Below are 25,099 nucleotides of genomic sequence, written 5' to 3'. Positions count from 1 at the left end.
TATCTGGAAGTGTTTCTCAAATTTGTCTTGATGATTTCTGTGGATTTCCATCATTCCTCCTGAAAACTTGTTGCCTTGTGAGAACAACCAAAGACTCCCACAGACTCCCTGTGACACAGCAAACTTCCAACATGGGAAATGTGACATTTGAGCACTTTAGTCTGTAGGCGACTGTTTTCTGTTCTTTGTACTGTGGAGGCTTTACCAGCCATCAGTGAGGTGGAACTGTACTGAAAATACTCTGAAGTTAAAGCTACATTTTTAACTCATTTAAAAGGGAAAATATGTCTATTTGAATAATGATCTTTTTTAATATGGGTCTAAGTTTCTGAGAAAGTTTTTTTTTACTGTAAAATGTTGACTGTCACACCTGAACTTCATATTTATATATGAAAATGAGAATTTATATCCCCAGGTTGTTTTAATTCTGAAAACTAACATTTGTTACAGTAGTTCACATCATCTGTCCTCATAATTACTTTCATAAAATCCAACAAAGACCAGACTTTATCAAGTTTATATTTAAACTGCAACCTGCAGGTTAACAATGTGAGTGACTTAAAGTGTGGGAACAAGTCCAGAGAAGTTTCTTTTAATTATGTCAATATATGTCGACTATGTGCAAGTATATGTCCAGGTAAGACATCTGATTCTCACATATAGATGGAACATTTGATGTTGCATTATGCCCAGTATTAATCAGTACAGCTCACGACTTAACTGAATATATTCCAACACCTGGCTCGTCTTCTTGCATGCAAATGTAGAACAAAATTGATGTTTGCCCCCACCACCTGATCCAACTTCCAGGTAGTGAGTAGTTGACAACATTGAGCCTATAAATTTTGTTTCCAAGTCACTAAATGCAAGTAGCTGCCACATCTATTGATTTGTGCAGCACAAGCTTCATTACAAGTATTCAAAGGACAAGACCTTTGCAGCCACAGAAGATAGTTATGAAGCCATCCTCGGTCATGGACTTGCAGAAACTACTGTCCAGGTTTCACATGGCCCCAGCATCTGATGGGTCTGCCCTTACCCAGAGCTGTAGGGTGAGGATTGCTACAGAGTGTAAAGGTTTCCCCCTCAGCACAATATGCAGCAGTGGAATATTCTGATAGACCTGAAGGCCACATCTTTACCCACTGCTGTCAGAGAGCTGCAGTTGGCTTTTCAGCCATTTTTAGTTGGGAATGCATTCCAAGCTGAAGCCATTGAGACCTTCACAAGCTCACCTTTGAGCAGAAACTGTCCTTAAAGGCCTACAGAAAGGTGATTTTTTGCACAAAACTGAAATAGCAGATCGATTCCTTATATACCATGGAATTTTTTTATGATTTTAAAATAATTTTAGGCCCCTGGATAGTCCTGATTAGGCCCAATAAACTATCACCAAATTTGACTCGAATTTGGCAAACTGGAACGACAGGTGCGTGACGTCACGAGTGCCAGCTGCTGGAACAACCCCCAGTAGTTCTAGTAGCGAAGCCAGCAGTTTGCCAGACCTGGACAGCTTCTTCACAGTAAATTTCGATGTGTGCCGCGGGACGTCGCTTGGAAATATAAAACGTTGGGTTCAGTGCAGTTTTTATTGCGAGTAGAAGTGTGTGTGTTGCCCTCAGCAGCAGCAGCTCACACCACCGGGGGCAGAGGAAGCAGAGAGACCTGCGGTCGGACAGGAATCCACCTGGCGGAGAGCGGACACACTCTGCCAGGTGGAGAGTGGAAATCAGCCGGCAGAGCGATCATGTCCACGTCGGGGCTCTTGATGATCGCTCTGTCGGCTGATTTCAGGGCAACCATCCCGCGGTGTGTCCGCTCTCCGCCAGGTGGATTCCCCCTGAGTGTCCGCACCGCAGGGAGCTGAACACGGCGGGATGGCTCCGGCTGATTTCACCAGAGAGGAGGCAGGCGGACAGGGAGACACAGACACAAGACCGCAGGTCTCTCTGCTTCCTCTGTCCCCGCAACATTTGAAACTTTTCAGGTGAGAAAGTAGTCGTTTAGATCCCCAACGTGTTGAAAACTTGACAAAATACCGACTGTTTACCATTTTGTTCCGACGAAGTCGGCGCTGCTAAAGCTAGCCGCAGTGAGTAACGCACTTCCGGTTATTTTAACAAAATAAAATACCCGTTGCCTTTTATCATAGGGAAAGCCATTACGTGCTGTTGTTTTGAAAACAGAAAGTGAACCTACCCTCGTTGTAGCTAGCTTGAAACTGACGTTTTGGCAGGAAATGACGGTATGCCGGGTTGCCGCCGTCCTGCAGTGCTTCTTTGATTTATTTGCTTGCTTTTGATTGAGCCCGAAAGTCGCTAGATTATTTTTTTGTGTCGCCAGAGATGGCCAAAAGTCGCTAAATTGGCAACACTGAGGCAGCCAGGAAAAACCATGGCACTTGTGACGTCGCACGGAAGCCCCGCCCCCAGTCTGGAATTCCAGGAAGGTTTCCTAGCGGCAAATTCAAAATAGCAAATTTCATGCATTTATGAAATGTTTTGGTGTAGAGTCCAATGATCATTATTGTTCCTCTGTGTATGTATTATCATTATGTATTGGGTGTAGTGTCAGCTTTCTGTAGGCCTTTAAGTTAATGCCAACACCTTATTTATAGGATTAAGTCATGTCAACCTGTCAGGCCCTCAATTATCCCCTCCAACCCACAACTGGATGATCCAGAGACAGCTAGGAGCCATTTGATGGAGCAACAAGGTATTCAAGTTAAAGCCATTTATTCAAGCGGTAGCAGCAGCGATGCCTCTAGAATATGCAGATCTGCAAGACAAAGAAAGTCAGTCACCTACCAGCAGCTACAGAGAGCACACATGCAGAGTAAAATGAGCCTCACCAGAAAGGTCCTCAGAAGCCGCTCTGAACTTGAACCTTGTGCTGAGATGTTTTGCCGTGGTCTGGCTCAGATTCTGTTGGGCTGTAGCGGAACTGGCTGAACAGCACACGCTTCTTGTTGTAGCGGGACCGAGATTTGTAAGCGTAGACTTGATCCTCGTCGGTCACAGGAGTGAAGACTGGCTCGTCCTCGCCGCTGGTGTCAGATGAAAGGCTCCAGCTCCCATCTTCAAACTGGTAATTGCTGCCAGGAGCTCCAGACTGACCTCCCTGAGCGCCATGCTGCTGTGCTGCAGAACCACTGGTTCCAGCTGCTTTCTGATACGTTGGCTTAGATAGAGCTTGTCCATAAACTGAATACATGGGTGAGGAAACAGAATTAAGATCAGCCTTCTATTTACACCCGAGTCAATTTAAACTGCTTTTAGTTGCTGAGATTTGATTGGGATCAGCTTACCGCTTTGTGCAGGAATGCAGGTGATGCTTCCAATCAGCACACAAGAAATCCACAAAACCCTGCAGAAACAGGGACATCTCATATGAAGTTCTGAGTACATTTAGAGACCAGTGGGGTCCAACCACCACCTCCCCTTAACATGCCCAGTCCTGTTGAGCTTAACTGCATATTCATAGTGTAATGCTGCGACCAAATGAGGTTCTGCTTGCCTCAGACATTTAAGGCAGCAGAGGTTCAGTGCCACCACTTAGAAGCACTGGGATAGACTAGAAGTTACTCACCTCATTCTGGTGCAATATAATTAAAGCTTGCCTGGGACCTGCTCCTGCCAAACTGCACTAACACAAAGTTCAGAGCCCTGTGACACTAACCTGAAGCTGCAGGAGCTGCTTTCATATGATCCTCAGTGCAGAGGGAACTGATTGCTCAGCGGTAACAGCTGCTGCTGAAAGGTGCAAGGCTGCAGTTAACTGGCAACAATGGACTAACATATGGAGCATCTCAGTGTTATGTCAATAAATAGATAATAATCAGGAACTCTTGTGAGTATTATGTATTTTATTAACATGTATAAATATTAAATTATAAAAATAAATGATCAAATATTCTGAACTGCTGATATACGTGATAATAATAACAATAACAATGGAAGCTGCTCTCAATACGTGAAATGCCTCTCATAGTTCATTATTAGTAGGCTAATTGATAAATAAACATCCTGCTGCTGAATATGTGTTTAAAAATAAATAAATCAGAAGGAAACCTGCAGAAGAAAGTCTTCTAACAGCTGTCTCTCTGTGTTTATTGGCATACAGCACGGTTAGTGAGATCCAGATCCATGTGGGCACTCAGGACGGATTTAAATAGCGACTCTGAATGGACGGTAAACCCGCACTGAAGACCCAGTGAGCCAAAGCACGGCCGCCACTGAAACATATATTTGAAACCTGTCAATATGCTAACTTTGTGTGTTTACCTCTATAACTGATGTTATATGTAAAACAGAGCACATGGTCAATTAGCTTTTTAAAAATCTTTATTTTAAAGAAAACGATCAAAACAAGAGTTTTTCTGGAAGAGATTTAAATAAGTTCTGAATATGCATTGAAGAGAGGTTACATTTGAGTCTATTTTCTTTGTACAAAACTTAAAACAAAAACCTGAAGTCTGCACACTGAGAAAAACTGGTTTTGAGGATATTTATGAAATTTCCTCCTAATAACCACCTTGGGTCGGTCACCCCAGTGGAACATTTTATTTGTAGTCTGCAGGTTTCATGTTTTCAGCTGGAGATGGATGCTTTTTGTTCTGTATGTTACATATTTTTATCTTGATCAGGACATTCAGAACACTTGCATGCACAGGTAAGTGGAATTGAGCATTCTGGTGTCATTTCACAACTGACTAGCCTACTCAACTCATCTTCTTTCCAGAACTCAACCATGACAGCACACACCTGAAGGTTCCACCGAGATCTGAACTCGGATCACTGGATTCAAAGTCCAGAGTGCTGACCTTTACAGTCAAGCAACACATTCTGTATCTTCTTCAATGGTCAAAGGTTAGAATCCGCCTGTCAAGCGGAGTAACAGGGTTCGATTCCTTGACCGAAGGCTGCCATTTTCGCTCAGCAGCTTGGGATTCGCCAAAGTCCGTTTCAAACCACAGCATTGGAAAATCTTTTGAAAACTTGCAAAAATGTACTTTACATGTCAAGAATAGCAGATGAGGCTCCCCTCCTATCCATAATTATGAATATGTTGATGTTGCTATCATTAACGTGCAGTCATACATCTTCACACAAGGATGAAATAAATAAAGGAGGAGCAAGTAATGTTTCCACCCAGTTTTGAACTGAGGACCTTTTGCGTGTTAGGCAAACGTGATAACCACTACACTACGGAAACTGGCTCTATGCCTATTCACTAGTGTTCCGGAAGCCAAAGAATGAGGTAAGTTTTCCCAAATTTTGTTGCCAGCGGAAAGAGTTTGTGGAGTCGCAACAAATTGAGTCAGAAGTGGGATTGTAACACACTCCTGTGGGAGAGCATGGATAAATGGAAGCATCGTAAATGAATATGAGAGAAGAAACCAAAAAAGATTCAACTAGCAACCCAGAGGTATGATGTCACATACCACAGATCCTCTCAGCTGGAACAGAGCACTCTGGTGTAATTTCACAACTGACTAGCCTACTCAACTCATCTTCTTTCCAGAACACAACCATGACAGCACGCACCTGAAGGTTCCACCGAGATTTGAACTCGGATCACTGGATTCAAAGTCCAGAGTGCTGACCTTTACACCATGGAACCCCTTCCACAGTTAATTTACGCTCTCAGTCATGCAAATTCTTGACAATGAAAGGGTTTTAGCAACGTGTTTTTTTGTCAATTTTTCAGTGATACTCTTACAGCTTGTATTCTCACAATTGGCACGACAGTCAAGCAACACATTCTGTATCTTCTTCAATGGTCAAAGGTTAGAATCCGCCTTCAAGCGGAGGAACAGGGTTTGATTCCTTGACCGAAGGCTTCCATTTTCGCTCAGCAGCTAGGGATTCGCCAAAGTCCGTTTCACACCATAGCATCAGAAAATCTTTTGAAAACTTGCAAAAATTGACTTTACATGTCAAGAATAGCAGATGAGGCTCCCCTCCTATCCATAATTATGAATATGTTGATGTTGCTATCATTAACGTGCAGTCATACATCTTCACACAAGGATGAAATAAATAATGGAGGAGCAAGTAATGTTTCCGCCCAGTTTCGAACTGAGAACCTTTCGCGTGTGAGGCGAATGTGATAACCACTACACTACGGAAACTGAAGCCATGCCTATTCACTAGTGTTCCGGAAGCCAAAGAATGAGGTAAGTTTTCCCAAATTTTGTTGCTCGCGGAAAGAGATTGTGGAGTCGCAACAAATTGAGTCAGAAGTGGGATTGTAACACACTCCTGTGGGAGAGCATGGATAAATAGAAGCATCGTAAATGAATATGCAAGAGGACACCAAAAAAGATTCAACTAGCAACACAGAGGTGTGACGTCACATATCACAGATCCTCTCAGCTGGAATTGATCAATCGTGCAATCTGATGTTATTTCACAACTGACTAGCCTACTCAACTCATCTTCTTTCCAGAACACAACCATGACAGCAAACACCTGAAGGTTCCACCGAGATTTGAACTCGGATCACTGGATTCAGAGTCCAGAGTGCTGACCTTTACACCATGGAACCCCTTCCACAGTCAATTTACGCTCTCAGTCATGCAAATGCTTGACAATGAAAGGGTTTTAGCGACGTGATTTTTTTTGTCAATTTTTCAGTGATACTCTTACAGCTTGTATTCTCACAATTGGCACGACAGTCAAGCAACACATTCTGTATCTTCTTCAATGGTCAAAGGTTAGTATCCGCCTGTCAAGCGGAGGAACAGGGTTCGATTCCTTGACGGAAGGTTGCCATTTTTGCTCAGCAGCTAGGGATTCGCCAAAGTCTGTTTCACACCATAGCATCAGAAAATCTTTTTAAAAACCTGCAAAAATTGACTTTACATGTCAAGAATAGCAGATGAGGCTCCCCTCCTATCCATAATTATGAATATGTTGATGTTGCTATCATTAACGTGCAGTCATACATCTTCACACAAGGATGAAATAAATAAAGGAGGAGCAAGTAATGTTTCCGCCCAGTTTTGAACTGAGGACCTTTTGCGTGTTAGGCAAACGTGATAACCACTACACTACGGAAACTGGCTCTATGCCTATTCACTAGTGTTCCGGAAGCCAAAGAATGAGGTAAGTTTTCCCAAATTTTGTTGCCAGCGGAAAGAGTTTGTGGAGTCGCAACAAATTGAGTCAGAAGTGGGATTGTAACACACTCCTGTGGGAGACCATGGATAAATGGAAGCATCGTAAATGAATATGAGAGAAGAAACCAAAAAAGATTCAACTAGCAACCCAGAGGTGTGACGTCACATACCACAGACCTTCCCAGCTGGAATTGATCATCTGACTAGCCTACTCAACTCATCTTCTTTCCAGAACACAACCATGACAGCACACACCTGAAGGTTCCACCGAGATTTGAACTCGGATCACTGGATTCAAAGTCCAGAGTGCTGACCTTTACACCATGGAACCCCTTCCACAGTCAATTTACCCTCTCAGTCATGCAAATGCTTGACAATTCGCTGGTCAAAGGTTAGAATTCGCCTGTCAAGCGGAGGAACAGGATTCGATTCCTTGATGGAAGGTTGCCATGTGATTGCTGCTGCTTGTGCTTTTTTGTTTGTATGTTTGTTCTCTGCTTGTCTGCTTGACCAAAAGCTGCTTTTTTTAACTTAGGAAAATGGTGTCACGGGATGATTTGGAGCTGATTATGCATGCATTTGTGTCTTCGCGTTTGGACTATTGTAATAGTCTGTTTTCATGTCTGAACAAGAAGGAGCTTTCTCGCCTGCAGTTGGTGCAAAACTCTGCTGCGAGAATTCTGACCCGCTCAAATAGGAGGACTCACATAACTCCTGTTCTTAAAGCTCTTCATTGGCTACCAGTTTCCTCTAGGATCAATTTTAAAATTTTGGTTTTAACTTTCCAAGCATTGCATGGTCAGGCTCCACCCTACATCAGAGATCTGATCCAGCCTTACACCCCAGCTAGGGTTCTGAGGTCTGTGGATCAGAATCTTCTGATGGTGCCACGCACGCGTTTCCGGACCAGAGGAGACCGATCCTTCCAGGCTGTTGCTCCCAGGCTTTGGAACGATCTTCCGCTCTCTCTGCGCTCGATGGAGTCTGTTGACGCCTTCAAAAGGCAACTTAAGACCTTTTTATTTGTTCAGGTTTTTTCTTAATTTTCTTAACTTTCTTAATTTTCTTAATTATCTTAATTGTCTTGGGCTGCTATGATTGTCACTGAGTTGCTTTGGCCTTTTTAAACTTATACTTTTATGTACTTCTTAAACTGTGTTTTTTTTCTATTGTACCTGTAAAGCGCTTTGTGACCCTGGTCTGTGAAAGGCGCTGTACAAATAAAAATTACTTACTTACTTACAGGTGCTCCTGGTGCCTCTAAGGCTGGATTCCCACAAAAGCCTTGGATTGTCTTCAGTTTTGTTTTTACAGGTGAAGCAGCTGGTTGTCTGATTTTTCATTGTTGTCTATGTTTGTCTCTTCATATTTCTGTTCCTTTTCTTCCCTTCTTCACTCTCCCTCTCTCTCTGTCCCCCATTCCAGTTCGGCACTATCACACTATCACATCATGTTAAGTATTGTAACAAAAATAAATCAATAAAAATAAGGAGCTGATGGGCATCAAGGGGAGCGTTACATTCATAAAGCTTCCCTTGGTATAGCAAATGTGTTTGGCATAAACGGTATTCAAATTACAATTCTGCTGCCATAATGCTGGACAGGACAAGGGGTTTAAAAAAAAAAAAGAAGTGAGTGCTCATCAAACACAGCTCCAAAGCAGTCCCCAGGTCAGAGCCAGCCTTCTTTAGCAGTTTGCTCAGTTTCTTTGAGTCGCTGGCTCTGATGCTGCTGCCACAGCAGATGGTGCTGAAGAAAGATGGCACTCTGCACCACAGACTTATAAGAGATATGCAACAGGTAAACTCCCAGGTGTTCCTCAGCCACCTCTTCTCCTGAGATGGAGATGCTGTTTGGCTTATTGGTGCTCCTCCTAAAATCAGCAGCTGAGGTGATTATTCCCACACCAGGCCACACAGTGGTTGACCACCTCCCTGCCTCTTGTCCTTCCTTCCCTGGTTACCTGTCAGATTTTATTACTCATTTTAAAAGCTTTGAATAGTTGGACGGTTGCCTCTGTCTATGATCTGTGAACTCCTTACTCCCCTGATTGCTGCTCACACGGCCCACTGTTTAATATAACTGACCTGTTCATTAGATGGAAATGAATCCCTGCATACTCCTAAAAATCACTTTATTTTGAGGCTTTTTCTTCTAATTAAAACCCAACTTTCATAATTACTCGGGACTCTTTGTAAAATGCAAATAAAACCAGAAAGATATGATCTTAGAACTATTAAAAAGTTCTATCTAATTAGAAATAGGGCAAGTTCGGTGCCATCTGTTGGTTTCCTTAGCGAGGAAATAGTTTTTAAATAGCTCTGAATGAATGAATTGGATTAATTCTGATTATAATTACAATGAATTGAACTCCAATTGGCCTGAATTGGACTTTATTATTGAAGTGCCCTGAGATGACATTTGTTGTAATTGTAATAGTTTATTTTGGCAACATTTTAAACAAACTGACATTATTCTGTCTTGGGAAACACTGCTGGTGGAAAACATGATACTGGCTGCTGAAAAACTGGCAGAAGTGGACCTTCCAACGTGACAGTGACAGGAAGTAATCAGCTGAAGTCGTCCAGAGATTAACAGAGAACACAAATCAACATTCTGGAATCCGGACTTCACTTCCATCCAGAATCTGTGGTTGGAACCACAGACCAGAAGAGACAGAACAGAAGCCTTCACAAAGCTGTGATGTCATCGCTGTAGTGACATCACAATCGATGTCATCTCTGATCTTGTTTGACATCACAAAGTTTCTACAGGCCAGACATTTTCACTGCTTTTTCAGTTGGTCAGGAGTTTATCTGAAGAAACACGTCCAGTTTTTGAAGCATATTTGAAAGTCACAGCAAACGGTTTTCACATCGCCTAAAAAACAATAATTACTATCTTAAATAGTCATTTTAACAAGCACTTAGAAACAACACTTACTGTTTCCCTTCCTTAAGAACGGCTTCTTGACAGCCACCCTTCCATGGAGCCCATCTCTGATGAGGCTCAGGCCAACAGCCGATGGATCAGCTGAAGGTCCAGATGCATCTCTCAGCTCCTGTGTCAGGTCTTTGCTGGATTTTTTCCTCTTTCTTAAGGACATCACTTTCAGATATTGTTCATCTTCTGTAGATAGTTTTTTAGGTCTGACACTTCTTCTTTTGTCCTCCACTTGTCCAGCTTCCTCAAATGTTTTAAGGACACACTGCAGAGCAAGACGCTGGAGCAGATTCTGGCAGGCGCTGGCGCTCAGAACTGTGACAGCGACACAAAGGAAGCTCATTTAGAAACACCTCCTGGGACGTCTGAGGAGAGCCCATCTGCACCTGTTCAAAACGTGGCAAAGAAAGCCCTCAAAGTGTGCCCCGTTTGCTCTAAAGCATTTGATTGTGTCAGAACACTGAACAGACACACACAGTGCCACACGGACGATCGGCCCTATCACTGCATCCACTGCAACAAGCATTTTAAACACATGCACGGGCTGAAAAGACACCAGATTTACGCCATTTGCCAGAAGAAGAGCACCCGTTTCTTTTGGAGAAAAGAGTCAAGAGCAGAAGTGAGCGGCACCGACCACCAACAGGGGTCGTCGCTAAAGATACCCGTGTGGTGCTCAAACTGCGGCAAACACTTCCAGTACCCGTCCGCCCTGAAGGAGCACCAGGAGAACCTCGTGGAAATGAGGGACCTCATGAAATGTGACGACTGCAGGAAGGAATTCAAGAGCATGACGATGCTCAACGTGCACCAGAGGATTCACGAGCCGCTGTACTGAGTTACATTCATCAGCCGCTTCAGTCAGATTGCCAAACACCTTATTGTCCTTTATGAAACACTTAGGTTGATCTGGTGATCAAGGCTTATTCACCATTACATTATTTAGGATGTTCCATGTGCGCTTCATATCATTTTGATTTATTTGTAACATTTTATCATAATGTTGCTTCTTTGCTTGCCTCAACATGTTGCTCAGCCTGTTTTTGTGCATCTCAGCGTTTTTCAGCAACCTCTGTTCTAGTTTTGATGAAGTCTCCATAAAGTTTATTTTTCTTCTTACATGCATTTTTTAATGCCTTTGTTATCCGAGGTTTCTCAGCATAACTATGCTTATGTGAACATAAACCTGTTGGACAGTGTTTATCACAGAGAGATAAATAACAGTTGAAGAATGAATTGTCTGCAGTGTTTACTTCATCTGTATGAAACTCATTCCACTCTTGTTTTAAAGCTCATTTCTGAAGCATTAATTGCTTTAACAGTCCTTACCCTTTCATATCTACGCTTTTCTGTTTTCTTCCTCTGTAGCTGATCATTAAATGTTGCAAATACAGCTAAATGATCACTTACATCACTTATTACCAAACCACTATTTATACCAGTGTCCAAGCAATGTGTAAAAATGTTGTCAGTTAATGTTGCACTATCTGTGGCTCCTCTGCTCGGCTTTGTGATCAGTGGATACAAGCCTCTACCGTATAACGCAGCCAAGAAATCACAAGTTTGTTTAGGAGTATGTACCTTTAAGAGGTCCATGTTGAAATCACCACAGATAACAAGTGTTTTATTATCTGCTATAATTGTCTGTTTCAACGCTTCAGGCTTGTGCCTCTTGTTTAAAACTTAATAACAATTGGAGGCTTGGATTTGTTATCCTTTCATGCAAAAGTGCAGCAAGCTGATATCTGTTGATTTTCAAGATGAATGTCCTTACTTGCCTTGAAGTGAACCACTTGTTCATTTATATCCTCCACTCAACCTGATAGCCATTAAATACTGTGTCTTCTGAGCTGGTTTGGTGGTTCAACAACAAAACAAATGTAATGAAGTTTTAAAACTGCAGCGAAAGAGATGGAATAAATGGAGATCTGACACATTACGAACTACAGGACAGTTAGGATTAGCTGTTGTTTGCATGGAGATAAAACAGGTTTTAAAGGTGTTGCAGCTAACATTCAGAAACACTTGGTGTAACTCCAGAGCACCAGAGCCTCTGACCAAAAGAGAAACTAATATAAACTTATTTACCTGAAGAACTTCAGCAGCTCATAAGGCCCTTTATCTGGAGAGTGGGTGGCTCTGGTCTTATCTGGCTCTTTGCTAGAGGCCTTTTAGGCCAGAGGATGTGAGCTCTTAGGATTACCATGACCTGGATGAGTGAGAATCTTCATCAACATGCTGTGTGTGCTGATGCTAACTGTAAAGATGTGAAGCTCAGACAGGAGAGCTGCTTGTTGTATGAGGACACAGTGTGTGTCTTATATGGAGGTGGAAGCCTGGCTCAAATATAGAAATCATTTCTTTGTATGTTACTGATTTAAATGTGTCCTCTCAGTGGCTGTGAAGTACTGTCAGTAATACTGAGCGGGACTCTGCATTGATGGAGATGTGTCTCCCTCTGGTGGCGAATAGAGGAACTGCATGAAGTCAGTTTGATGAAGCGTTCAACTAAAGGAGGAAGTGAAAGTCTTCCAGTGGTTCCTGCAGAATCCTGACTTACTGGATGGTTTCCTGCCATGAAAAAGCTCCGTCTGCAGAAGACGAGCAGAACGGAGCCAGCGGGCCTGATGCTGCAGATGTGCTGAACACCACAGATGCAATGGTTGGGACAAAGATGGTTGGAGAGAAGACACAGAGGAGTGAAGGCCAGCTGTAGAGAGAAAAGCACCTCCAGATCTGCTGTCTGATGCTGATATCAGTGAAAATGGGCTTCTTCTTCTCCTGTCTGATGATGTGCTCAGTAATTTCAGTGATACATCCCTCAGGTTCAGGCTTGGTTGGTCTGGTGAACACCTTTACTTTCTCTCACAGCCTGCTGTGTTTTTCACTGACTGATTCCATCTGAGTTATGAAGGCAAAACAGGAAACTATGAAAAGATGAGAAAAACATCTGGATTGGACTGATGTGTGTGTGTCCCGTTACTTTAGAAAGCCTAAACTTATAAAGGTTCCTATGGTGACCATGTGTTCTGATAGTGTTGTATGAGTTTTATAAACTCTGAGGTGTCAAACAGAAGCTGTGAACATTACAAGTGTCGCTGCTGCCTCCAGAACCACTTCCGCTACACCGGCTTCAGGAGCCAGTAGGAACTTTGTCCGTCTCTGACGTCATAAGTAATAACCAATAGGAGAGCAGCTGAGCGTTTGGAACAAGCCCCGCCCCCTCGCTGTCTGCTTCTGCCGGGGTGAAGCACAGAGATAAATCCTCGTTCCCTCTGTTAAAGACACCTTTATGCCCACTGAATACAGTCTGAGGAGAACTCTGAAATGTTTCAGCCAACAGGAAAGTTGTCCACAAGAACAAACACAAGAGGCTTCATGTTTTTAAGCATAATTTTCTTTCTAAGGGTTCACTCCTCAACCCCAAAAAACTGATTCAACACGCCTAAAAAAGACACATATTTCGCACCTCCAAAATGAAGCGTCGTTCCAGATCAAATCCCACCTCTCTCCATCTGTGGCGAGATAAACAATAAGCTCATTAGAATCCAAATAAGCTGTCCTTGGAGCAGGAAAATAACATTAGTCTCCATGTGCAGCCGGCTGCAACACCTGCTCCAGAAATATTCAATAACTCCGCTCTAATGAGTCTTAATGCCACTAAAATCACTGCAGACATCAACGGCCTCCTGTTGGTTCTACAAACACAGCTTGTGCTTCATTTGGTGCGTGTGAGTCTGAGTATGTTGTTCTGAACAATTGACCAACATCTGTATTACAGACTGTGGTGTCACCTCAGGAGACTCTGATATCCTGCTGCTTATACTACAACAGGGGCCTCATGTACAAAGACTTGCGTGGATTTCCTACTGAAACATGGCGTACGCTCAAACCCAAATGCCCTCCAACGTCGGATGTACGAATCTGTGCGCACGCATTAATCCAAGCACATTTCGTTTGTACATCCCAATCAACGTAGACATGAGCGCACATGTCGGAGCAGCCGACTCCTCCCTGTCCACGCCCCTACTTAAATACGCAAATCATATTTAAATGAGCCCTGCACCTGCTGTGTACGGTCAGAAAATAAAGAAAAAAGACTGAATAAGACGGGAAAAAAGAAGAACTTCACGGAAAGCGAGATGTCGGTGCTACTTTCTGAAGTGGAGGCCCGAAAAAATGTGTTCTTTGACACGTTGTCCTCCGGCATAAGCAGCAAACGCAAGAGGAGTGGGTGGGATAATGAGAGTGGGTTAATGCTGGGGGGTCTGAGAAGCCTCACAAGCAGAGGTGAAGAAGAAGTGGTCCCACATTAAGGTGGATGTGAAGCGGAGACTGGCTGCCCACCACTGCAGTGTGGCCAAAACAGGCGGGTGGGGGGGTGACCGACTGTTTGAACAGAGAATCGGTGCAACTATGGGTGACACTGCTCTTTGCCCACAGAGACGATCAGGGGCTTGTTAGAAAGGTCTTAAGCTGAAGTTTAACCAGCAAAAAACAGCAAGAAACTAACTTTAACCACCGACTAATATATATAATATAATAATGATGCTGTGAAGACCGGATAGAAATTGGGGGCGCACATACTCAATGCACGTCACGGGAATAATATTAGGACCATTACAAGAATAAAGTTACTCACCAAGAAGCCAGCCATCACACACAGTGCCACCCTGTAAGTCTGTTCCCAACGATGCTGTTACTCAGAATGTATGAATCGTGCGTTGAACCACGGCACCTCGCCACAATGTTAGTTAATTGCATTTACACATCACATATGATCTGTACATCGATACAATGAAAATGTTTCCTGTTAACATACAAATTCATCAAGTGATTGTGCTTTTATAGCAATGTGTGCGCAGTCGATAGCTCCGATTACAAAACTGGCTCTCGCTTCAAATTGAGCTTTAATGTTGGCCTGTTGGGAATTTGATATACGTGGCTGAGATGCGGATAATTCTGTCCCACACAGCTGGCATGGCTCGGCTCAGGGTAGACTGGCACAGTCCCAATCGGTTGGCCAGCTCCCTCTGGAATGCTCCGATTGGAACCCCAGTGTGCACATCACCTGTGGGCACAGGCAGCGCATGGCTCCTCGCTGTGTTGCGCTCCAACGCCGGCCGCAGCTCTGCGCACAGTTCAGGAGGATTTCCCTCAAAACGGCTAATGAGTAATCAGTCGCCATCATATGCCAGCTAATCCTCTGTTGTAGTGAACACACGCTCTCTTCGAATTGCACCATTTGCAAAGTCTTCTAATACTGCTAAAGCAGCCATTGTTTTTAATGGGATGCATTGCACCACTTTGCTCTGCTTTTAAATGTGTAATTGCAGACACATGGGTGTGTTAATTGTTTATCAGTATTAATTGTTCATGTATCTCAAATGTGCACATCACTGTCTGAGGACTAATTGTTTTCACATTTATTTATTATAACAGTTTCCCAAAATCACCTTAGGTGTCGCCAAATAATCAACAGCTGCAGAAAAGTGCGTACGCCAGCCCTGAAGTTAGCGTTTGCGATCACAAACAAACTGACCAACAGAAGATGGAAAACAACTAGAGCTGTTAAATTACCACCAAAATGGATACAACTCCACAGAATATGTCCAAAATGAGGGACCAGATGCAAACGGGACGATGAAACAAATCCAAAGAAAACAAAATTAAACACAAAATAGTCAAAAATGGAAGAAAAATAAGCATCAAAAGTCACAATGTGACGTCAAGTGATGGAAAGAATCTGAGATCGACACAGACACAAAAACAAAGAAAAGTAAAAACAGCACGTATTATATCTTCATGTTTTTACCTGTTTTTGTGTCTTTCAGTCTGAATGTCATTTGCAACAGTAAACAGTGAGTTTGTACTGCTTGTATTTTCTGGAAAAACTCACCTAGTTCTGAGTTAATACCAACTGGTCCCCCTCCTTATAGATGTCTTCCTCCCAATGCATGTGGGCAGCAGCTTACTCAAGGACAGCAGAGAAGCTCTGACCCTGCAACAACAACCCCTTATTCTCGAGGTTTTTCCACGACTAAAGGTCTGATCGGGCCTCATCCAAAACCTGGGACAGTGGTGGCTTGTTGAATTAAGTGGTAGTGAACTCGCGCCTTCTGATGCTGCATCAATAAAGACAGAGAAAACTTTTACATTGATGTGCAAGTCCTAGGTCAGCATCAACTGTGTCTTGCTGGGATCTCTCATTGTCATGTCAACAATGGAGGACAGTGATTTTGATATGATGTCAAACCAAGAATAGCAGCACACAATCCCAAAACCTCCTGCCACCCTGTGCACATGAGAACTATGTCATCAGATTTTAAGCTCTTGACCCTTTTTGGAAATGTCCATAATGGTCATTTTCAGGGGCCAAAACCTACATTTAAATGCAGCCAAAAGACGTGTGGTGTAAAGATTTTGGGGTGTAAATTTCCGATACTTTCCTTTAATAAGTGCTGTAAATCACATCGTTTTGTTCTGTTTGGACAGCCGGTTCGGCCAAGGATGCATGTTAGTGCATGTCAGTCCTTACCAATCAGTCTGGGACAAGCAAACACGCAGGCTTTCTTCCTCTAAATTTTAATTCATAAAAATTCACAAAAGCAATGTCCATGAAGTGGAACAAGAAAGTCTACTTCTGTGTTTTGCTCACCGTTATCCACTTTTTTTTGAGAACATGGTGGAAAGTCCTGTTAGGTTTGGGTGCGATTCTGAACAGACTCCTTCAGCGATTGAAGACTGTCTTCCAAAGAATAAGAAATGATCTCAAATAGTGGTGTGGATACCTCAGTAGGACATGCTCTTCAACTTTATGCACATTCTTTGGCGAAAATGGTGGAAAGTGCTTTGAAGTTGGGGTGGGATTCTTAACTGACTGCTTCAATTATTGGACAAGTTTCCAGGACCGTCAACAAAATAGTAGGAAACTCTTGAAAATTCACGTGGATTCCTCGGTAGGACATGCACTTCAACTTTATGCATTCTTTGGAGAAAATGGTGGAAAGTGCATGAGGTTGGGGTGGGATTCTTGCCTCACTGTATGATGAATCCAGACTCTTAAATCTTTCTACAGTATGGGGAGCCAATTTACAATCCACCCACTTTTTCTGTCTCTTACACTTGATACCAGACTATACATTTGGTTTTGTCTTGTTTTGAAGTACGTGTGATGGAACTCCAACTGGAGGCTTCCTTTGTCAAACAAGTTTCATGGAGCAAACCTGCAGAAAGCTGATTGATCACTCATCAACACCTAACTGCCCTCATGTCTGCATTCATTCCAAAACAATTCTTCTTTGAATGGTTGTTTAATGGCCCATTGCCTGGACCATAGAAACCTTGTGGAAAAGGAAGGTGGAGTTTGTTGGAACCACAAACACTGAGCATATAAACTGGGCAACTCTGTTCAACACACTCATCCAGTGGGAAACGCAACGTGGAGGACACAAGAAAGCATCAACTGGAGCGAGGAGAAATTGACGTAAGAAAAAAATCGGATTCATTGTCTGTGCTGACTTGTGTTTGAGTTCAGGAAGTGCTTCTGGTTGGGGCGATTGTACACGACAAATGCTATTGACTGTAACTGAAGCTAGCAGATGAGTGTATCACATGGAGACCACCTCCAACAGACACACTGATGGTTCTTGATTTCATAAGTGCTTCTCTTTTGGGGTTGTTTCGCTTGTGAAATTTTCTTCAATAAGACATGAGTGGTCTTTCCTGAATGTGTCCCCAACATTACCTTAACACAGGCACTGACTACATTTCTTCAAAAAGTAAGTGCTACTTGTTGGGGTAATCTTGCAGACGGCTCTCATTTAAAGATCCTACTACAAAATATGAACTATAGCTAAAAATCTATTTGCAAGGAATATCTATTTAATTTCTACCTAATTTGATGGCTTTGAAGTGAAAGAATGCGACACTCTGGGACAGACCACATTCACTGAGTAAATGTGAAGCCTCATTTTTGAGGGCAAATCACTCTCAGATCACCTCAAAGGAGTCACTCCTGATTCTTGTGCTCAAAAGTGCTTCTCTTTGGGGTTGTCTTGGTAGTGAAAATGTACAAGATCTGAACCTTTGAGACAAACTGTGTGTTACTTCTAGGGATGACATGTGATTTTCCAAGTCAAATTGAAGATCAATATTGTGGTCACGATTAGAATGACACTTATTTTCTATCAGAAGCGAGACTTTGTCATGATAAGTGCCCTGATGGAAACACTGAGCTGTTCCTCATTATAGTAAGTGCTTCTTGTTGGGGTAGTTTCATGACCTGCAGATCTTCCTCGTGTGAGCTGAACGGCAAGCTCACCGTTATCCACTTTTTTTTGAGAACATGATGGAAAGTCGTGTTAAGTTTGGGTGTGATTCTGAACAGACTCCTTCAGCGATTGAAGACATTTTCTGGACTGTCTTCCAAAGAATAAGAAATGATCTCAAATAGTCGTGTGGATACCTCAGTAGAACATGCACTTCAACTTTATGCACATTCTTTGGCGAAAATGGTGGAAAGTGCTTTGAAGTTGGGGTGTGATTCTTAACTGACTGCTTCAATTATTGGACAAGTTTCCAGGACTGTCTTCTAAATAGTAGGAAACTCTTGAAAATTCATGTGGATTCCTCGGTAGGACATGCACTTCGACTTTATGCACATTCTTTTTAGAAAATGGTGGAAAGTGAATGAGGTTGGGGTGAGATTCTTGCCTCACTGTGTGATGAATCCAGACTCTTAAATCTTTCCACAGTGTGGGGAGCCAATTCACAATCCCCCCACTTTTTCTGTCTCTTACACTTGAGACCAGATTATACATTTGGTTTTGTCTTGTTTTGAAGTACGTGTAATGGAACTCCAACTGGAGGCTTCCTTTGTCAAACAAGTTTCATGGAGCAAACCTGCAGAAAGCTGATTGATCACTCATCAACACCTAACTGCCCTCATGTCTGCATTCATTCCAAAACGATTCTTCTTTGAATGGTTGTTTAATGGCCCATTGCCTGGACCATGGAGACCTTGTGGAAAAGGAAGGTGGAGTTAGTTGGAACCACAAACACTGAGCATATAAACTGGGCAACTCTGTTCAACACACTCACCCAGTTGGGAAATGCAACATGGAGGACACAAGAAAGCATCAACTGGACCGAGGAGAAATTCATGTAAGAAAAAAATCTGATTCACTGTCTGTGCTGACTTGTGTTTGAGTTCAGGAAGTGCTTCTGGTTGGGGCGATTGTACACGACAAATGCTATTGACTGTAACTGAAGCTAGCAGATGAGTGTATCACATGGAGACCACCTCAAACAGACACACTGATGGTTCTTGATTTCATAAGTGCTTCTCTTTTGGGGTTGTTTCGCTTGTGAGATTTTCTTCAATAAGACATGACTGTTCTTTCTTGAATTTGTCCCCACCATTACCTTAACACAGGCACTGACTACATTTCTTCAAAAAGTAAGTGCTACTTGTTGGGGTAATCTTGCAGACGGCTCTCATTCAAAGATCCTACTACAAAATATGAACTATAGCTAAAAATGTATTTGCAAGGAATTTCTATTTAATTTCTACCTAATTTGAGCATTTACATGGCTTTGAAGTGAAAGAGTGCGACACTCTGGGACAGACCACATTCAAAGCATAAATGTGAAGCCTCATTTTTGGGGGCAAATCACTCTCAGATCACCTCAAAGGAGTCACTCCTGATTCTTGTGCTCAAAAGTGCTTCTCTTTGGGGTTGTCTTGGTAGTGAAAATGTACAAGATCTGAACCTTTGAAACAAACTGTGGATTACTTCCAGGGATGACATGTGATTTTCCAAGTCAAATAGAAGATCAATATTGTGGTCACGATTAGAATGACACTTATTTTCTATCAGAAGCGAGACTTTGTCATGATAAGTGCCCTAATAGAAACACTGAGCTGTTCCTCATTATAGTAAGTGCTTCTTGTTGGGGTAGTTTCATGACCTGCAGATCTTCCTCGTGTGAGCTGAACGAAAAGCTCACCGTTATCCACTTTTTTTTGAGAACATGATGGAAAGTCCTGTTAAGTTTGGGTGAGATTCTGAACAGACTCCTTCAGCAATTGAAGACATTTCCTGGACTGTCTTCCAAAGAATAAGAAATGATCTCAAATAGTGGTGTGGATACCTCAGTAGGACATGCACTTCAACTTTATGCACATTCTTTGGAGAAAATGGTGGAAAGTGCTTTGAAGTTGGGGTGTGATTCTTAACTGACTGCTTCAATTATTGGACAAGTTTCCAGGACTGTCAACCAAAGAATAAGAAATGATCTCAAATGGTGGTGTGGATACCTCAGTAGGACATGCACTTCAACTTTATGCACATTCTTTGGCGAAAATGGTGGAAAGTGCTTTGAAGTTGGGGTGTGATTCTTAACTGACTGCTTCAATTATTGGACAAGTTTCCAGGACTGTCAACCAAATAGTAGGAAACTCTTGAAAATTCATGTGGGTTCCTCAGTAGGACATGCACTTCAACTTTATGCACATTCTTTGTAGAAAATGGTGGAAAGTGCATGAGGTTGGGGTGGGATTCTTGCCTCACTGTATGATGAATCCAGACTCTTAAATCTTTCCACAGTGTGGGGAGCCAATTTACAATCCACCCACTTTTTCTGTCTCTTACACTTGATACCAGACTATACATTTGGTTTTGTCTTGTTTTGAAGTACGTGTGATGGAACTCCAACTGGAGGCTTCCTTTGTCAAACAAGTTTCATGGAGCAAACCTGCAGAAAGCTGATTGATCACTCATCAACACCTAACTGCCCTCATGTCTGCATTCATTCCAAAACAATTCTTCTTTGAATGGTTGTTTAATGGCCCATTGCCTGGACCATAGAAACCTTGTGGAAAAGGAAGGTGGAGTTTGTTGGAACCACAAACACTGAGCATATAAACTGGGCAACTCTGTTCAACACACTCATCCAGTGGGAAACGCAACGTGGAGGACACAAGAAAGCATCAACTGGAGCGAGGAGAAATTGATGTAAGAAAAAAATCGGATTCATTGTCTGTGCTGACTTGTGTTTGAGTTCAGGAAGTGCTTCTGGTTGGGGCGATTGTACACGACAAATGCTATTGACTGTAACTGAAGCTAGCAGATTAGTGTATCACATGGAGACCACCTCCAACAGACACACTGATGGTTCTTGATTTCATAAGTGCTTCTCTTTTGGGGTTGTTTCGCTTGTGAAATTTTCTTCAATAAGACATGAGTGGTCTTTCCTGAATGTGTCCCCAACATTACCTTAACACAGGCACTGACTACATTTCTTCAAAAAGTAAGTGCTACTTGTTGGGGTAATCTTGCAGACGGCTCTCATTTAAAGATCCTACTACAAAATATGAACTATAGCTAAAAATCTATTTGCAAGGAATATCTATTTAATTTCTACCTAATTTGATGGCTTTGAAGTGAAAGAATGCGACACTCTGGGACAGACCACATTCACTGAGTAAATGTGAAGCCTCATTTTTGAGGGCAAATCACTCTCAGATCACCTCAAAGGAGTCACTCCTGATTCTTGTGCTCAAAAGTGCTTCTCTTTGGGGTTGTCTTGGTAGTGAAAATGTACAAGATCTGAACCTTTGAGACAAACTGTGTGTTACTTCTAGGGATGACATGTGATTTTCCAAGTCAAATTGAAGATCAATATTGTGGTCACGATTAGAATGACACTTATTTTCTATCAGAAGCGAGACTTTGTCATGATAAGTGCCCTGATGGAAACACTGAGCTGTTCCTCATTATAGTAAGTGCTTCTTGTTGGGGTAGTTTCATGACCTGCAGATCTTCCTCGTGTGAGCTGAACGGCAAGCTCACCGTTATCCACTTTTTTTTGAGAACATGATGGAAAGTCGTGTTAAGTTTGGGCGTGATTCTGAACAGACTCCTTCAGTGATTGAAGACAGTCCATTTTCTGGACTGTCTTCCAAAGAATAAGAAATGATCTCAAATAGTCGTGTGGATTCCTCAGTAGAACATGCACTTCAACTTTATGCACATTCTTTGGCGAAAATGGTGGAAAGTGCTTTGAAGTTGGGGTGTGATTCTTAACTGACTGCTTCAATTATTGGACAAGTTTCCAGGACTGTCAACCAAATAGTAGGAAACTCTTGAAAATTCATGTGGATTCCTCAGTAGGACATGCACTTCAACTTTATGGACATTCTTTGGAGAAAATGGTGGAAAGTGCATGAGGTTGGGGTGGGATTCTTGCCTCACTGTATGATGAATCCAGACTCTTAAATCTTTCCACAGTGTGGGGAGCCAATTTACAATCCACCCACTTTTTCTGTCTCTTACACTTGATTCCAGACTGTACATTTGGTTTTGTCTTGTTTTGAAGTATGTGTAATGGAACTCCAACTGGAAGCTTCCTTTGTCAAACAAGTTTCATGGAGCAAACCTGCAGAAAGCTGATTGATCACTCATCAACACCTAACTGCCCTCATGTCTGCATTCATTCCAAAACGATTCTTCTTTGAAAGGTTGTTTAATGGCCCATTGCCTGGACCATAGAAACCTTGTGGAAAAGGAAGGTGGAGTTTGTTGGAACCACAAACACTGGGCATATAAAATGGGCAACTCTGTTCAACACACTCATCCAGTTGGAAACGCAACGTGGAGGACACAAGAAAGCATCAACTGGAGCGAGGAGAAATTGATGTAAGAAAAAAATCTGATTCATTGTCTGTGCTGACTCGTGTTTGAGATTGTACACGACAAATGCTATTGACTGTTACTGAAGGTAGCAGATGAGTGTATCACATGGAGACCACCTCAAACAGACACACTGATGGTTCTTGATTTCATAAGTGCTTCTTTTTTGGGGTTGTTTCGCTTGTGAGATTTTCTTCAATAAGACAAGACTGTTCTTTCTTGAATTTGTCCCCAACATTACCTTAACACAGGCACTGACTACATTTCTTCAAAAAGTAAGTGCTACTTGTTGGGGTAATCTTGCAGACGGCTCTCATTTAAAGATCCTACTACAAAATATGAACTATAGCTAAAAATCTATTTGCAAGGAATATCTATTTAATTTCTACCTAATTTGATGGCTTTTAAGTGAAAGAATGAGATACTCTGGGACAGACAACATTCACTGCATAAATGTGAAGCCTCATTTTTGAGGGCAAATCACTCTCAGATCACCTCAAAGGAGTCACTCCTGATTCTTGTGCTCAAAAGTGCTTCTCTTTGGGGTTGTCTTGGTAGTGAAAATGTACAAGATCTGAACCTTTGAAACAAACTGTGTATTACATCTAGGGATGACATGTGATTTTCCAAGTTAAATAGAAGATCAATATTGTGGTCACGATTAAAATGACACTTACTTTCTAGCAGAAGCGAGACTTTGTCATGATAAGTGCCCTAATAGAAACACTGAGCTGTTCCTCATTATAGTAAGTGCTTCTTGTTGGGGTAGTTTCATGACCTGCAGATCTTCCTCGTGTGAGCTGAACGGCAAGCTCACCGTTATCCACTTTTTATTGAGAACATGGTGGAAAGTCCTGTTAAGTTTGGGTGAGATTCTGAACAGACTCCTTCAGCGATTGAAGACAGTCCATTTTCTGGACTGTCTTCCAAAGAATAAGAAATGATCTCAAATAGTGGTGTGGATACCTCAGTAGAACATGCACTTCAACTTTATGCACATTCTTTGGCGAAAATGGTGGAAAGTGCTTTGAAGTTGGGGTGGGATTCTTAACTGACTGCTTCAATTATTGGACAAGATTCCAGGACTGTCAACCAAGTAGTAGGAAACTCTTGAAAATTCATGTGGATTCCTCAGTAGGACATGCACTTTAACTTTATTTACATTCTTTGATGAAAATGGTGGAAAGTGCTTTGAAGTTGGGGTGTGATTCTTAACTGACTGCTTCAATTATTGGACAAGTTTCCAGGACTGTCTTCTAAATAGTAGGAAACTCTTGAAAATTCATGTGGGTTCCTCAGTAGGACATGCACTTCAACTTTATGCACATTCTTTGTAGAAAATGGTGGAAAGTGCATGAGGTTGGGGTGGGATTCTTGCCTCACTGTATGATGAATCCAGACTCTTAAATCTTTCCACAGTGTGGGGAGCCAATTTACAATCCACCCACTTTTTCTGTCTCTTACACTTGACACCAGACTATACATTTGGTTTTGTCTTGTTTAAAGTACATTTGATGGAACTCCAACTGGAAGCTTCCTTTGTCAAACAAGTTTCATGGAGCAAACTTGCAGAAAGCTGATTGATCACTCATCAACACCTAACTGCCCTCATGTCTGCATTCATTCCAAAATGATTCTTCTTTGAATGGTTGTTTAATGGCCCATTGCCTGGACCATAGAAACCTTGTGGAAAAGGAAGGTGGAGTTTGTTGGAACCACAAACACTGAGCATATAAAATGGGCAACTCTGTTCAACACACTCCCCCAGTTGGAAACGCAACGTGGAGGACACAAGAAAGCATCAACTGGAGTGAGGAGAAATTCATGTAGGAAAAAAATCGGATTCATTGTATGTGCTGACTTGTGTTTGAGTTCAGGAAGTGCTTCTGGTTGGGGCGATTGTACACGACAACTGCTATTGACTGTAACTGAAGCTAGCAGATGAGTGTATCACATGGAGACCACCTCAAACAGACACACTGATGGTTCTTGATATCATAAGTGCTTCTCTTTTGGGGTTGTTTCGCTTGTGAGATTTTCTTCATTAAGACATGACTGTTCTTTCCTGAATTTGTCCCCAACATTACCTTAACACAGGCACTGACTACATTTCTTCAAAAAGTAAGTGCTACTTGTTGGGGTAATCTTGTAGACGGCTCTCAATCAAAGATCCTACTACAAAATATGAACTATAGATAAAAATGTATTTGCAAGGAATTTCTATTTAATTTCTACCTAATTTGAGCATTTACATGGCTTTGAAGGGAAAGAGTGCGACACTCTGGGACAGACCACATTCACTGCATAAATATGAAGCCTCATTTTTGTGGGCAAATCA

General features: G+C 42.2%; 6 non-coding genes across 6 annotated transcripts; all 6 read right to left on the bottom strand.

Annotated features, from left to right (window-relative positions):
- Nucleotides 1-5,141: 5,141 nt before the first annotated feature.
- trnav-aac (transfer RNA valine (anticodon AAC)) lies at nt 5,142-5,214 on the bottom strand. The gene has a single exon. It is a non-coding gene; the product is annotated as a tRNA-Val (tRNA).
- A 336-nt stretch (nt 5,215-5,550) lies between these two features.
- Nucleotides 5,551-5,622, bottom strand: trnaq-uug (transfer RNA glutamine (anticodon UUG)). The gene has a single exon. It is a non-coding gene; the product is annotated as a tRNA-Gln (tRNA).
- Nucleotides 5,623-6,060: 438 nt separating this feature from the next.
- Nucleotides 6,061-6,133, bottom strand: trnav-cac (transfer RNA valine (anticodon CAC)). Its single transcript has one exon. It is a non-coding gene; the product is annotated as a tRNA-Val (tRNA).
- A 344-nt stretch (nt 6,134-6,477) lies between these two features.
- On the bottom strand, nt 6,478-6,549 carry trnaq-cug (transfer RNA glutamine (anticodon CUG)). The gene has a single exon. It is a non-coding gene; the product is annotated as a tRNA-Gln (tRNA).
- A 442-nt stretch (nt 6,550-6,991) lies between these two features.
- trnav-aac (transfer RNA valine (anticodon AAC)) lies at nt 6,992-7,064 on the bottom strand. Its single transcript has one exon. It is a non-coding gene; the product is annotated as a tRNA-Val (tRNA).
- Nucleotides 7,065-7,382: 318 nt separating this feature from the next.
- On the bottom strand, nt 7,383-7,454 carry trnaq-uug (transfer RNA glutamine (anticodon UUG)). Its single transcript has one exon. It is a non-coding gene; the product is annotated as a tRNA-Gln (tRNA).
- Between the last annotated feature and the right edge of the window lie 17,645 nt (nt 7,455-25,099).

The sequence above is a fragment of the Odontesthes bonariensis genome, chromosome 11, assembly GCF_027942865.1.
Source record: "Odontesthes bonariensis isolate fOdoBon6 chromosome 11, fOdoBon6.hap1, whole genome shotgun sequence".
Taxonomy (NCBI): Eukaryota; Metazoa; Chordata; class Actinopteri; order Atheriniformes; family Atherinopsidae; genus Odontesthes; species Odontesthes bonariensis.
Note: the sequence above shows the minus strand (reverse complement) of the source record. Positions and strands in the feature narration are given on the sequence as shown.